Source organism: Mauremys mutica, unplaced genomic scaffold, assembly GCF_020497125.1.
Source record: "Mauremys mutica isolate MM-2020 ecotype Southern unplaced genomic scaffold, ASM2049712v1 Super-Scaffold_100120, whole genome shotgun sequence".
In the NCBI taxonomy this organism is placed as follows: domain Eukaryota; kingdom Metazoa; phylum Chordata; order Testudines; family Geoemydidae; genus Mauremys; species Mauremys mutica.
In genome coordinates this window covers 536,285-551,093 of record NW_025423273.1, presented here as the reverse complement: position 1 = coordinate 551,093, position 14,809 = coordinate 536,285, and the positions used below count along the sequence as shown (strand labels likewise).

General features: G+C 52.4%; 3 non-coding genes across 3 annotated transcripts; 1 reads left to right on the top strand and 2 right to left on the bottom strand.

Moving 5' to 3' along the window:
- Positions 1 to 2,256: 2,256 nt before the first annotated feature.
- On the bottom strand, positions 2,257 to 2,350 carry TRNAI-UAU. Its single transcript has 2 exons — positions 2,313 to 2,350; positions 2,257 to 2,292 (listed from the first exon to the last, which is right to left on the bottom strand). It is a non-coding gene; the product is annotated as a tRNA-Ile (tRNA).
- Positions 2,351 to 5,305: 2,955 nt separating this feature from the next.
- Positions 5,306 to 5,387, bottom strand: TRNAS-UGA. Its single transcript has one exon. It is a non-coding gene; the product is annotated as a tRNA-Ser (tRNA).
- A 7,535-nt stretch (positions 5,388 to 12,922) lies between these two features.
- On the top strand, positions 12,923 to 13,005 carry TRNAN-AUU. Its single transcript has one exon. It is a non-coding gene; the product is annotated as a tRNA-Asn (tRNA).
- Positions 13,006 to 14,809: the final 1,804 nt, after the last annotated feature.

The following is a 14,809-nucleotide window of genomic DNA, read 5'->3' as shown; positions in this document are numbered from 1 at the left end:
CAGCAAACAAGGTATCTGTTAGTAACTTTTCAAGGCTGTCAGCTTGGTTTACTTTCGGATTTATTACTTTGCTCCCCCCCCCCCTCTCCCTAAGCCAGATACAAACAGGCTTTCAGTGTTGCACTGATAAGGAGCAGTTACACATTCCATCCTTAATCCTGGCTCGCAAGGTCAATCAGGGTTCAACATGGAAACGTTTGGACAAGCTTAACATCAACCCTGATTCATTCAGGCCTGGTACAGAAAGGCTTTATTAACACTGTGGTTTTCCACCCTCCTGAGTTACCTAGGGTTATGCTTAATGACACCAACAACTTTAAGAACGTAGGTGTATTTTTATCACTTAGCTAGTGACAGGGGTATAAAACAAAGACCCAAAATCCCAGTCTGCCTGTGTCTGGGCCTTCTCTCCCTCGGAGAGTCTGAGGCCTGGTTCCTAGGCGAAGGCCTTTGGCTAAGCAGCAGGGGCAGCCATGAGCTGGGAAGCGAAGGGTCCCACCCTCACCTCCCAAACCCGTCACACTGAACTAAGGTGGGGTTGGGCTGTTGGGAAGACGATCCTGTCCCCATAGTGCCCATCACCAGCAGATAAAGAAACAGATCTTAAGGGAGCATCCGGTCTGGCACGAAATCCCTTCTCAATGGTTGTGGTTGTGAAACCCTCATTTCTGTAGGGTTTATCTTTCTGGCCCCCACTTTTCTATTGTCAATCTGTCTGGTTCTCTAATTGTTTCTGGCTGCTGCCGAGTTAATTTTGCTGGGTGTAAGTTAATTAGGGGAGTGGGATGTAATTGATTAGAGAATTCTGTTACAATAGGTTAGAATTGGTTAGTTACAATGATTGGTTAAGGTCTAGCTGAGACTATTACTGTGTAAACTGGGGTCAGACAGGAAGTGGAAGAGGAAATTGGAATCATGCTAACGGGGGGGGATGGGACTAGGGAACGGGGAACAGGGACACAGCCAAAGCTCTGCAGTGTCAGAGCTGGGAAGGGGGACATGGGGTGAACACTCTGCAGTGTCAGAGTTCATAGACTCATACACTTTAAGGACAGAAGGGACCATTATAATCGTCTAGTCTGACCTCCTATACAACGCAGGCCACAGACTGTCACCCACCCACTCCTGTAACAAACCCCTGACCTATGTCTGAGCTATTGAAGTCCTCAACTCGACGTTTAAAGACTTCAGGGTGCAGAAAATCCTCGAGCAAGTGACCCGTGCCCCACGCTGCAGAGGAAGGCGAAAACCCCCCAGGGTCTCTGCCAATCTGCCCTGGAGGAAAAATCCTTCCTGACCCCAAATGTGGTGATCAGCTAAACCCTGAGCATGTGGGCAAGACTCACCAGCCAGCACCCAGGGAAGAATTGTCTGTAGGGACGTGGGGTAAACACTCTGCAGTGTCAGAGCTCATAGACTCATCGACTTTAAGGTCAGAAGGGACCATTATGATCATCCAGTCCGACCTCCTGCACAATGCAGGACACAGACTCTCACCCACCCACTCCTGTAACAAACCCCTGGCCTATGTCTGAGCTAGCGAAGTCCTCAACTCGTTGTTTAAAGACTGCAAGGTGCAGAGAATCCTCCAGCAAGTGACCCGTGCCCCACGCTGCAGAGGAAGGTGAAACCCCCCCAGGGTCTCTGGCAACCTGCCATGGAGGAAAATTCCTTCCCGGCCCCAAATATGGCGACCAGCTAAACCCTGAGCATGTGGGCAGGACTCACCCGCCAGCACCCAGGAAAGAATTGTCTGTAGGGATGTGGGGTAAACGCTCTGCGGTGTCAGAGCTGGGAAGGGGGACACTGGGGAACAGACTCTGTCGGTCTATAGAGATAAGCCCGACTGGTGTGAAGGGCTTCGGAATCTGCTTGCTTGGAAACTAACCCCAGTAAACATCCCTTTGTCTGCGCTTCTGACTTCTGGTCTTTTGCTGCTTGCTGTCTGCGTGACAAGAGCCAGGGAAGTGGGCAGGGGAAGGGAAAGCCCTCTAACAATGGCTCCTTGCTCCTCTCCCTCCAGGCTCAGGGGCCAAGGATGGGCAGGACTCCAGGCTCTGCTTGAGGGGTCCTGGCACAGGGGCTGGGGGGAGGTGGGGGAGAAAGGATGGTAGATTCTCACCTGCGCTCTGGAGAGGAGGTAATAATTGAAGGGGGCATTTTTGACTCCTCCCCTCCTCAGTGGCCCAGGGCTGGAATTCTACCTTCCACAGGGCCAAACAAGTGGGTGAAAGCCACTTGGTTAATGAAAACCAGTGCTGCAGGTGAGGTTTGAACTCACAACCTCAGCATAGCTCCTCTCAGCACTGCCCTATAAGTACTGTGCGCTAACCAATTGCACCACTGGAGCACCTGTTAACTGTGATTCTCCCGGACCCCTAGGTTGATACAGGCGAGGAGTGACCTCAAAACATTCTCCATGGAGCTGAGAGCAGGTAGCGATAAGTGTTGGTACTTGGTGGGGTGGATTCTTCTTAAGGGTTCAAGGCACCATTTGACCCTTTTGTTCTTCCCTGTGTAATAACAGAGCTGGTTAAGACTCAATGGAGAGTCTTGCTGCAGACCAACAGATCTGAAATCACTGAGAACCAGCTCTAAGCGTTAGTCCTGCTTTGGGAGAGTGTCTCTCATGCAAGAAACTGCCCAGTCTGCGCTAGCAGTGAGGCTCCCTCACCAACAGCTGAAATCAGGGAGAGCTGTGCAAAGTGCAGGGCCACAGGGGTGCCTGAACAGGGGGGAACAACACCCCAGGGCTTTTAAAAATGGGAGGGCTCTGCCTTGCCACTTTGTAATGACCGTAAGGGCGACTGAGGAGGGGAGGGGACGGAGAGCAGTGAGCGGGAGGCGGGGTCTTGGGGGAAGAGGCAGTGTTGGAGCGGGGCCTTGGGGAGAGGGGTGGTACAGGGGCGTGGCCTTGAGTGGAAGGGGTGGAGCTACTGTCTGGGCTCTGGTGGCCGCTACCTTTAGGCAGGGCCACCCTGGGGGGGCAAGTGGGGCAATTTGTCCCAGGCCCTGGGTCCCACAGGGGCCGCGCAAGCCCTGGCTGAGAATCCCTTCCCTGGCTAGAGGCGCCTTTTTAATTTTTACTCACCCGGCAGCAGTCCAGGTCTTCGGATGCACTTCAGCGGCGGGTCCTTCAGTGCTGCCGAAGACGCGGAGCGAGTGAAGGACCCGCCGCCACTGAAGACTCGGACGCCGCCCAGTGAGTACAAGAGCTGCAGCAGATGGCGCCTTTTTTATGTCCGCTCCCCCGCTTTGCCCCAGGCCCCCGAATCCTCTGGGCGGCCCTGCTTTTAGGGAGCCTGTTCCGCTCCTGGTGGGACCACAAGACGTCCCAGAGCAGAGAGGGTGGCCAGCAGAGCGGTGACAGGGGGAACGGCAAGTGGCCGGCAATGTGGCCAGCCAGCGGAGGGAGAAAGGGGCTTTCCCCCCAGGAGGTGAGAGGTGAACTCTGGGTTTTCACTGACCCAGGACAGCAGCTGGGGGTGAGGTGCAGTGAAGGGAGGGGCACATCCACAGAGCTTCTGGTGTCTGGATTTAAGAGCCCGAGGCAAAAGGCCACTGCTCAGCACAGAAGCCCATGCTATCTTTGCCTACTGCGGAGCTGAAGATAAGGGATTCACCTTGGGTGCAGACACCATTGTGCTCCCAGAAAACAGGCCACCCCTGCGCAAAGAGGGATGAAAGGACCTGCCAAAGCCTGGGATTGAACCAGGAACATTACATTTTCAGGCTAACACTCTCCTAACTGAGCTACTTTGGAAGCTGTTTAGCAGTCTTGTGGCCTGCTGCTTCTCTGTCTGGATGGTTTTGTCAGCTATGGCACACAAAAAGGACGTCATTGTGAGCGGCCCATGAAGACAAGACTCGCTTTTGCCTGCCTTGCTCAGCTTGACTTGCTGCCTCACCCCGTTCCTGCCCTAGTGCCCGGGTTGACCTGGTGGCGGAAGGGGACTGGGGGCCAGTGGCGCGGGGAGGAGGTTGAGCTGGACCCTGAGCTAGACTAGACCCTGGCGGTGAGAGTCTGGCCACCACTTGCCGCCCCACCCTGTTGTCCTGGCTTCCCCCACTGGGCGTCATGTCGGGAGGTTCGTGGGGCTTCTGCCTCCCCTCCGCGATTTTCACAGCGCAGAGGAGTGCGAACAGGAAAACGAACGGCTGCTCCACACCCCCACCGGAGGAACCCGGCGCCCTTAGCTGTGGGGAGTAAGAAGTGGCTGTTGGCTGACAAGGCCTGTCCCCGAGGAGCTGGAACAGCAGCTGCCGCCTCCCCCTCGGCTCCAGGCCCTGGGAAATGCTCATTGCCTGGCTGCATGGGCGGCTGCTGCTCCGTGCTCTGGAGAGCGTCTGTATTGCTCTGTCAACCCCCCGTCTTCACTGAGCCAGTCTGGTAAGGTCCCAAGTGCCCCCTCCGGCCTGGCAGCTGAGAGTCTGTGCAGACATCAGCCCCCCTGCCAGCCCCACAGGCAGCAGCAGTGCCAGCCCCCCAGCACCGCAGGGGCACTCAATGCACTTCCTATGGGGAAATGGCTCCTTGGCATCCAGCTGCTAGAGTGAGAGCCAGGAGAGAGCAGTGTCTGGCTCACCGTGGGGGAGAGAAGAGACCTGGTGAGTGCGGATCTCCCTCAGCCTCCCCCGCAATGCTGGTCAGTTGTATTGTCACTGTGACAGCGTTTCCCTGCAGAGCCGGCCCTAAAGGGGTGCAGGGCCCAGGACAAATCCCCTCCTTTCCACCCCAGGCCCTGCCCCCACTCCCCACCTTCCCTCAAGCCCCCACCCCTGTCCCATCTCTTCCCGGCTTGCACCTTCCTGCCCCATTCCTCTCCCTCCCCCACCTCCTGCTGTCCCTGCTCCTCCCCCTCCCACCCCCCACTGAAGAGCTGATCACTGGCAGGTGGGAGGTGCTGAAGGGGAAGAGGAGGAGCTTGTCAGCAAGGCCTGTAGTTGAAGGCCGGGGCGGGGGGGAGATCTGGCTGCCAGTGGGTGCTGAGCACCTATTTTTCCTCTGTTGGTTCTGCAGCCCCCCCTAGCTCCCATGGAGTCGCTGACTCGGCTCCTTTCACACACCCTAGAGAGGAGCAGAACCAGGGCTATGGCTGATCTATGGGGCACCAGGTGAGTGGCAGAGGCTTCAGGTGCTGAGAGTTTGCCTGACCCCTCAGGGACACAGTGTGAGGGGGTGTCCCAGGGATCTCTATGAAAGGAGCAGAACAGGATTTCCTTGGGGTGGGGAGAGAATTGAGAGTGTCTCAGGGGGTTGTACAGAGGTGTTGCCCAGGTGAGGGACTGGCTAAAACACAGGCCTCGTTGTGAGCAGGATTCAAACCTGCGCTGGGGAACCCTATTGGATTTCAACTCCAACATCTTAACCACTCGGCCATCACAGCTGTGAGCACAAAATTGCCCCAGCGCCAGAGAAACTGGTAAAGAATCCCAATGTCCAGGCGTGAAGTCATCTAAGCTACAGAATTCCCACCGCAAACCTGGCTCCCAAAGCACAGGGGGGATTGGGGGTTTGTTCTCTTTGCTTACTCATGTGCAGTAGCTCATGCTCCAATACGTCTGTTAGTCTATAAGGTGCCACAGGACTCTTTGCTGCTTTTACAGATCCAGACTAACACGGCTACGCCTCTGATACTCCTAGTGACACTCTCCGATGGATCCCCATCCTCCACTCACCGTGAGGTAGGTAGGAGCAGATCACTATTATCCCTACTTGAAAGAGGGAGAAGCTAAGGCTGAGAAAGGAGAATTGACTTGTCTTAGGTCACACAGCCAGCCAGTGGCAGAGTTGGGAATAGGACCCAAGAGCCCTGATTTTCAAACTGACCATCGGATCTTGAATTTCAGACGTTGAATGACCTGAGTAAAGTGCTCTCAGATGAGCTCCAGACCAACAACAGTGACAGTAATTATTCAGCAAGTATTTGAGGAGAACTGCAATGTTAGAGAGAATCATGAACTGCTCAGAGACCATTAATGCAGCGAAACAGCAAAATTTGTCAAACATATAACAGGTTATGACTTATTTACTTGGGCTTAAAAGAGAACAACAAGGACCTGAGTCTCCTCCCTGTCAATAACCCCCTGCTCAGCCAATCAGGGTAGAGACTGAGGATGGGAGGCTGAGGGTTCTCACCAGAGAGCCCAAAGGATGGCCCAGGTCACCGGTGGGATCACTGCCCGAGCACTATTTCAGCCCCACATTTTTGGGTGGACCTCCCACAGTGGGAGCTGCAGAGCACTCCCCCGCAACACACACACAAACACACACATACACTGCTCCTGGTGTTGGGAGGGGAACAGGTGAAAGGACAAAAGAAGCAAGAGACAAAGAGAAAGGAGGAAGGGATGGATGGAGGAAAAGGTGAAACAAAAAGGACAAACCCTAATGACCCCAGTGGTTCTAAGGAACAAAAGCCCAGGTGCGGAATAAAATTCTGCCTCTTAAGCTAGTGTTTTCCATGCCTAAAATTCAACTGTCACCAGATGGATCAGACTGAACAGGTTTCAAACCTTGAGGAGGCTCTTACCTTCTAAACAGGGACGGTTGTTTTCTAGTAAAATCAGGAAAAGAGAAGGAGAAAACTCAAAAGAGGTTCCTCCTGGTGCTCACGTATGTGAACCCGAATACTCTCTCAGGCCTTGTCTACACTACAAGACTATTTCGAATCAACTTAGTTCGAATTTGTGGATTCGACCTTATGAAGTCGAATTTGTGTATCCATACTAAATACACTAATTCGAATTTCTGAGTCCACATTCATGGGGCCAGCGTCGACTTTGGAAGCGGTGCACTGTGGGAAGCTATCCCACAGTTCCCGCAGTCCCCGCTGCCCATTGGAATGCTGGGTAGAGCCCCCAATGCCTGCTGGGGGGAGAAATGTGTCGAGGGTGGTTTTGGGTAAGTGTCGTCATTGAACCGTCAATCACAACCTCCCTCCCTCCCTCCTTGAAAGCGCCTGCGGGCAATCTGTTCGTGCACTTTTCTGGTCAGTGACAGCGCGGACGCCACAGCACTGCAAGCATGGAGCCCGCTGCGATCATCGCCGTTTTCTCCTCCTCGCACTTTATCGTTCACCTCTTCCACAGTCAGCTGATGAGAAATTGGGCTACTTTTCAATGGTGCTGCAAGCACTGGGGGACCATAGGGGACGTTTTACAAACATCAACGTCGGGTGGCCGGGCAAGGTTCATGATGCGTGTGTTTTCAGGAACTGTGGGCTGCTCAGACGCCTGCAGGAAGGTAGTTTCTTCCCGGACCACGAAATAACTGTTGTGGATGTGCAGATGCTTATAGTCATCCTCGGGGACCCAGCCTGCCCGCTAATGCACTTGCTCATGAAGCCCTATACAGGCGCCTGGGACAGCGACAAGGAACTCTTCAAATACCAGCGAGCAGCGAGCAGCGTGACCTGTGACTGTTCAGTTTCTTTACAGAGAAGCTGAACCTGCCCCTGTTTCTTTACCCAGTTACTGTTGACTCTCCTCTTCGGTTACATACCCCGTTCACCCCGTTACCCCCACTTCCAGCACACGTGTAAAAATAAAATACATGTCCCATTATTACTTAACAAAGGTTTCTTTATTCATGACTTTTCATGAAAGGGTTGAAACTGGGAGGCAGACTGTGCTGGGTAGGGTGTGCGGTGATGTAAAGACCGCCTCTAAACTCAAGAAATGACAGGCTCCTGCTCCTAGAGCGGTCTGCAGTGCCGGAATGCTTCTTTCAACGGAGCCTGCCATCCCTCTTTATGGAATTCTGTGTGCGGGCGGATATGTGACCTTGTGGTGGAGGAGGACGGATACAGATTCCTCAGCTGCGTGACTCAGCGGTCCAGGACAAGGACCGCTGTATAAGATCTGTAACCGCCCTCCTCCGCTGCAAAGTCACATCTCCCCCGCCCACACAGATCCTGGAAACCACCTCCCATAACGACCAGGGTGCCTACTGACTGCACCGTGTGTGTGACCCGCTGCTGATCCTACCCCCATGTCTGTACCCTGGGAAAGGTGACTGTCCTATGCAATTAACCACCCCCTTCCCCACGCCCCCCATTCAAACACAGTCTTCTTTGAAAAAACATAACGGAAACAGTAATTAACAGCAAAGCATTTTTATTAATTAAGTAGACAGTTAGGGGATGGGACTGGGATTGGGACTACTGTGAGTCTGGAAGTGAAGGACTTCGGCAAATGTAGGGTATGAGAGCTTTTGGGTACTTGAGCACTGTGCTGTGGTGCAGTGACAGTATTCACGTCCCCGGCCGCCCCTCCTCCTGATTATTTTCGGTGAGGGGGGTATGGGACTTTGTGGCGGGGGAGGGCGGTTGCAGATACACTGCAGGGGGGCTCTGTCGTCCTGCGGTCCTGCAGAACATCCACAAGGCACCTGAGCGTGTCCGTTTGCTCCCTCACTAGTCCAAGCAGCGTTTCAGTCGCCTGCTTGTCTTCCTCACGCCACCTCTCCTCCCGTTCGCTGTGTGAGCGCTGGCACAGAGAGACGGTCTCCCTCCACTGGCTCTGCTGGTCCGCCTCTGCTAGGTAGCAGCCCATACGTTCCTCGAACATCTTGTCCCTTGTCTTTTTCTTTCGCCGCCTAATCTTTGCCAGCCTCTGCGAGGGGGATGCTGTGGCAGGTCTGGAGACAGTGGAAGCTGTGAGATGGGAAACAGGGAGTGAATTCCTTGCAAAGATACATTTTTGCGAACAATTAACTGAGTCTAGGCTGTCTCTGTGAATTCTGGGTTGAGACCCCTGTGCCTGCTGGGGCACAAATCATTTTCGTGGTGGATTCTGGGTAAATGTCGCCAGTCATTCCTTCCTCCGGGAAAGCAATGGCAGACAATCATTTCAAGCCCGTTTTCCCAGAATTGCCCTGGCATACGCCATAGCGTGGCAACCATGGACACTGTTTTGCCTTTTGTGTATGTCACCGTATGTGTACTAGATGCCGCTGACAGAGGCGGGCCAGCAGCACTACACAGCAGCATGCTTTTGCTTTTGCATGACAGCAAAGATGGTTACCAGCCATATTGTACCATCTACCATACCATAAATTGGTAATAAGATGGGCATGGTTACCTGTCCTTTTGCACTGCCCCATTTGGTGCTGTCATAAATGCCCCTGGCCGAGCAGCCAGGGGCGCAAAAGCAAAAATTGGGAATGACTCCCTGAATCAATCCCTCCTTTTTGGTATCTAAAAATAGAATCAGTCCTGCCTAGGTTATGGGCAAGTGTACTACAGAACCACTGTATCATAGAACCAGAGAGCACAGCTGCTCTGTGTCCGATCCTGCATAAATTATGAGCTGTATGCTATTCACAGGGGGTGCTCCTGCAACAACACCACCTGTTCATTCCGTTCTTACCCCAGCCTTCCTGGGCTACCATATCATTGTCCCAACACTTGTGTGATGAAGTAATAAAGAATGCAGGAATAAGACACAGTGACTTGTTTGTGAGAAATGAGTAGAAGGAAGCCTCCAGCTGCAATGATAGCCCAGGCAGGACATTAAGGACTGTGGATGAAGGAGCCCATCATCCCTCTGCTAGTCCAGGGGCAATTGAATCTTTTATTTACAATGAAGGGTGGGGGCTGATGGAGCTCAGCCCCCTGTTGCAATGATGAGGACGGTTACCAGCCATATTGCACCATCTGCCATGAAAAATTAGGGACAGGCGCCCTTGATTGACCTTACTGATGCTAGTCGGCATGGTTACCAGCCCTTTTGCACTGCCCCATGTGCTAATAGGCTGATGAAGAGGACGGATACCCATCTTTTTGTACCATCAGGCATCCATAGCGTGGGGGGAGCAAGGATGTTGGTGTTGAGTGTTGCACCATCGCGTCTATCTGCAGCATTCAGTAAAGATAGGGTGACATGTAAAAGAGTCAACAGAGGATTGCTTTCACTTCTGGTGGTGGGTGGGGTGTGTGCGCAAATTGCCGAACTATGCCCTGAACCACCGCAGACACTGTGTTTGACCCTAGAAGCATTTGGAGCTCATCCAAGAATGCAAATGATTTTCAGAGACAGCAGGAACTGTGGGATACCTTGCGTCCTCATTCCCCCCTCCCTCCATGAGCGTCCATTTGATTCTTTGGCTTTCCGTTACGCTCGTCACGCAGCTGCGTGCTGAGTCTGTGCTATGCCGTCTGTCCGTGGATTTATTAAAAATACTTTGGACCAGGCGCACCATAACAGTAATTCCACTACTTAGATGCATGAGTCTCCTAGCGAGATCACCGTGAGGACGGGCACTGAAGGAGATAGAGAGCGCATGCTGCGTGAAATCTATCACGAACCACGGACCGATGCAGCCGTGCTCGGGGAGGCAATGCTCCCTGAATACCGCATGAAAGCCTCGCGCGGAAAAGGGTGCTATCACAGAGCACCCAATAAGGCAGCTCTCCCCAGGAACCTCCTGCTGATGCTTATCGATTAACGGAAGGAGAGCTTCGTGGAGATCTCCCAGGAGGATTTCTGTTCTATCACCATATATAGAGAGACCTCCTTCTCACACACTTCAGATTCCTGTTATATTAAGAATAAAAGTTAACATGGTTAAAGCACTTACCGACTGCTCCTACCCCTGATTCAGGATCCGGGTTCATGGCCGGGGAGGGTTGGTAGGGGATCTCCGTGACGGTGATGAATAGATCCTGGCTGTCGGGGAAACCAGCGTTGTAAGTGCTCTCGCCTGCCTCGTCCTCCCCAAACACTTCCTCATCTTCCCCGTCCGTGAACATCGTCGAGGAACTGTCCGTCGACACTGTCCCATCATCAGAGTCCACGGTCACTGGTGGGGCAGTGGTGGCAGGCTCCGTAGCGTCCGTTTGCCGCTTTGATTTTTTGGTAGCCTTGTCTGGGGTCCTTGATTTTCACGCGGCGCTGCGTTGCATCCCGCCTGTATCCTCTGTCTCTCATGGCTTTGGAGACCTTCTCGTAGGTCTTCGCATTCCGTGTTTTGGAGCGCAGCTCCGAAAGCACAGACTCCTCGCCCCACACACCGATCAGATCGAAGAGTTCCCAGTCAGTCTATGCTGGGTCCCTCTTTCTATTCACAGATAACATGAACTCCTCTGCTGGAGAGCTCTGCATCGTTGCAGGTGCTGCGGAGCTCGCCCCGATGTCCAGCCAGGACGTCAGATTCAAAGTGCCCAGACAGGAAAATGAATTCAAATTTTCCCGGGTCGTTTCCTGTGTGGCTGCTCAGAGCATCGAAGCTCGGACTGCTGCCCAGAGCGTCAACAGAGTGGTGCACTGTGGGATAGCTCCCAGAGCTACTAAGTTCGATTTGCATCCACACCTAGCCTAATTCGAGCTAGCCATGTCGAATTTAGCGTTACTCCACCTGTCGGGGTGGAGTACCGAATTCGAACTAAAGAGCCCTCTAGTTCGAATTAAATGGCTTCCTGGTGTGGACGGTTGAGCAGTTAGTTCGAATTAACGCTGCTAAATTCGAATTAAAGTCCTAGTGTAGACCAGGCCTCAGTCCTCAAAGAGAGACCTGGAGAAGGAGACTCGCTGAAGCAAAGCCACAGGGGTCTCTGAGGTTTCCCTGGCCCCTCACCCCTGTCCTGCCTGCCTGATGTCAGCATCTCTCTGTGAGGTCACCACCTCCCCCTCACCTTTGACCAATAGTCTGAGGTCCTGCAAAAGGCCTTTGTGATGTCACTGCTACACCCCTCCCTTGCTGTGCTAATGTCCTGCCCCTGGCCAGGCACTTTGGAGATTTGAGCTACTCCCTGTGGATCACCCCACTCAAGGAGCGTTCGTTCTAGGCAGCAAGCCGGCTAGACAGGAAAACATCAGATGCTGCTCCCAATGCTACACTCCGTTTTTCAGAAATTAGTCTCCTTTATGCATTTGGACAGCAAAATGTTGAGTGTTTACATCCATATCAAGCACCCCCGTATAGTGGAGCTCCTGAACATAATGGAGAATCGAAATGAAAATGTTTTCCTTTTTTTTAAAAAAAGAAAGAAGGTTATAAGAGGGTACGGGGCTTTGAACTAAGAACCACTTGAATTACAGTTAATTACTCTACCATTGAGCTCTACCCCCATCACAACAGTATAATGGAATCGTGATCTCCAGGACTTTGCAGGACAGACCCTGCTTCATCGAGCTCCTTTGCCATTCCCAGACCACAGGTGGTTTTAAAAATGGGGTTTGATTAAACTTCATAAACGTGGTAACCACCACAGCTTGAACACCCAGTACTATAGCTTCTCCCACTGATATAGCTTCTCCCACTGATATAGCTGCCACCTCTTGGGGAAGTGGATTAACTACACGCACACGAAAACTCTCTCCCTTTAGCACAGAGCAGTGGTTCTCAAACTGTGAGTCAGGACCCCAAAGTGGGTCATAACCCTGTTTTAATGGGATTGCCAGAGCTGGCATTAGACTTGTTGGGGCCTGGGGCTGAAGCCAAAATTCTGAGCCCCACCACCCAGGGCTGAATCCCTGAAGCTCTGGTTTTGCCCTCCCTCAACTGGATAAGAGGGCACAGTGTGAAATGTTTGGGGACCACTGTTTTAGGATGACGTTCTTAATCACTTCTATGCAGTCCAATAAAAGCTATTCCTCACCCACCTACCCCTCCATCAGGACCGACTAGGTATGTTCTGCTGCCCTTCACTCATGCAGGAAGGATAATAACATTTCATTCCACTCAATCCTAAAGTGATTTGTAACCCGCCACCAGCGGCCCCATCATGCTGCATAGCTAGGCAGACTAGGTGTGTCTGTGCAAACACGGTCTGTTCCTGAAGTCTTTCCCCCAGCTCCTCACTAGATGTGAGGGGGGAGCTCATTCAGCCCCTGCTTCCGCTTAGTATTTAAAAACTCTTTGTTGTCCCTAGCTCTGCTGGCCTTAGATTTCTCCTCCTGTCTTTTTCTTGACATTTCTCATGAGGTGGCCGAGTGGTTAAGGTGATGGGCTATTAATTCATTGTGCTCTGCACACATGGGTTCAAATCCCATCCTCATTGGGTGCATTTAGTCTTCACCCCTCCTTTATAGACAACCATCTCCCCCTTTGGTACAATGACAGATCAAACAAAAAGCTTCTCAGAAACTCAGATCCCCCCTTGCTTTAAATAAAATGTCTAAATCCCAGATTTCTAAAAAAAAAAAAAATTCTCTAGTGCTGTATTTCTTAGTTTTTATCTCAAAAGGGAACATCCTCGTCATCTCCCCCAAACACCCTGGGACCTGCCCAAAGTATTAAAATACCCTCAACCCGAGCAAGGCCAGAACAGTGAACCAGAGCTAGTGTCTAGGCCAAGCTGTTCTGAAGGAGGCAACTCCAAAATTTTCTCCCTGCTTCCCTTGGCAAGGTCTGACTGAGAAAACAAAATTCCTCAAACTGAAATTTTTCTGCTGAAAAACCAATACTAGTCTGGTTGGGGACCAGGGCCGTCCTTAGCCACAGGCAGCTGCCTAGGGCACCACCACTAGGTCTGGGGGCACTGCTCTGCCCGGAGCCCGGAAAGAGGGGAGGCAGTGGAGCATGTAAGAGCAGGGCTGCTGGGTCCTAGAGAGAGCCGAATGCAGCACAGTCTGAGGGAGGGGATTGGCTGCTGGGGTCTCTGGGAAGGGGAGGGGGAGGGGTTGGGGAAGGAGCTCACCTGTGAGTGTGACTCTCTCCCCCCCGGCTGAGGTGAGGTGAGGCGGCTCGGCGGCTCTGGAACCAGTATCCTTTGTTGTCCCCCATAACATCCATTCTTCTCCCCCCCTGCCCCATGGAGCACCTCCTCCTTTCTCCCTCCCCCCACAGAGCACCCCTCTCTCCCCCCTCCCCTCCCTGGCTGCCTGCTGAGGAATGAAAGGGAAAGTAACTCACTTTCTCGGCAGGCAGCCAGGATTGGAATGTCACACGGGGCTGGGCTGGGGTTAGCCAGATGTGTGAAAAATCAGGACAGGGGGTTGGGGTAGGGTGAGCAGATATCCCTATTTTATAGGGCCAGGCCCAATTTTGGGGTCTTTTTCTTATATAGGTTCCTGGTGCCTATATAAGGCAAAGCCCCAAATATCAGGACTGGCCCTATAAAATCAGGACATCTGGATCTGGTCACCCTAGCTGGGGAGCGCCTCTCCCCCGGGCTGGCAGCTGCCAGCGATCCACCTCATCCGGGGGGAGCTGCACAGGGCAGGATGAGCTGCTGTGGCTCCATGGGTGACCTGTCCCTGAGATCAGATGCTGGGCTAACTTCACCATGGTCCGTTGGGCTGGCGGTTGTGCCTATTGGCGTGTGATCGGACCTGAGGGTTTGCTGCTGCTGTTACCACTCTGCACCCCAAGAGGTGGATTTTGGGGTCCTGCAGTTTTCCACCTATCTCCTCCTCTACTGCAGCTGTTGGACCAGCAGGCTGGGGGTGAGCCAAGCATGAAAGCAGTACTGTGTTGCCATTTAGATTGTCATTTAACAACTTTGTTTGCCAAAAATTCTTGCTAACAATCCTGAATCCAATTTCAATTAAAAAAAAATCAATATCTTAGCCAAAAACAGAAAATTAAGTTGTTGACAATTATTAGTGACAAGTTTGGTATGGGGAAGGGAGTGGGCCAGTTTTCATCAGAGAAACAAAAAATGTTGACTGACTTTCCTACAGCCTGTTACTCCTGATAAGAGCCCTCCAACAACTGTAATATGCTCATATCCTTACTAGTGTATAGTGCAGTGGTTCCCAAACTTTAACAGCCCGTGAAACCCTTTCACTAAATTGTGAAATGTCATGAACCCCCTCCTAAAAATGAATATTTTCAGGGATTTAAGTTTAAATTTCCTCAGTG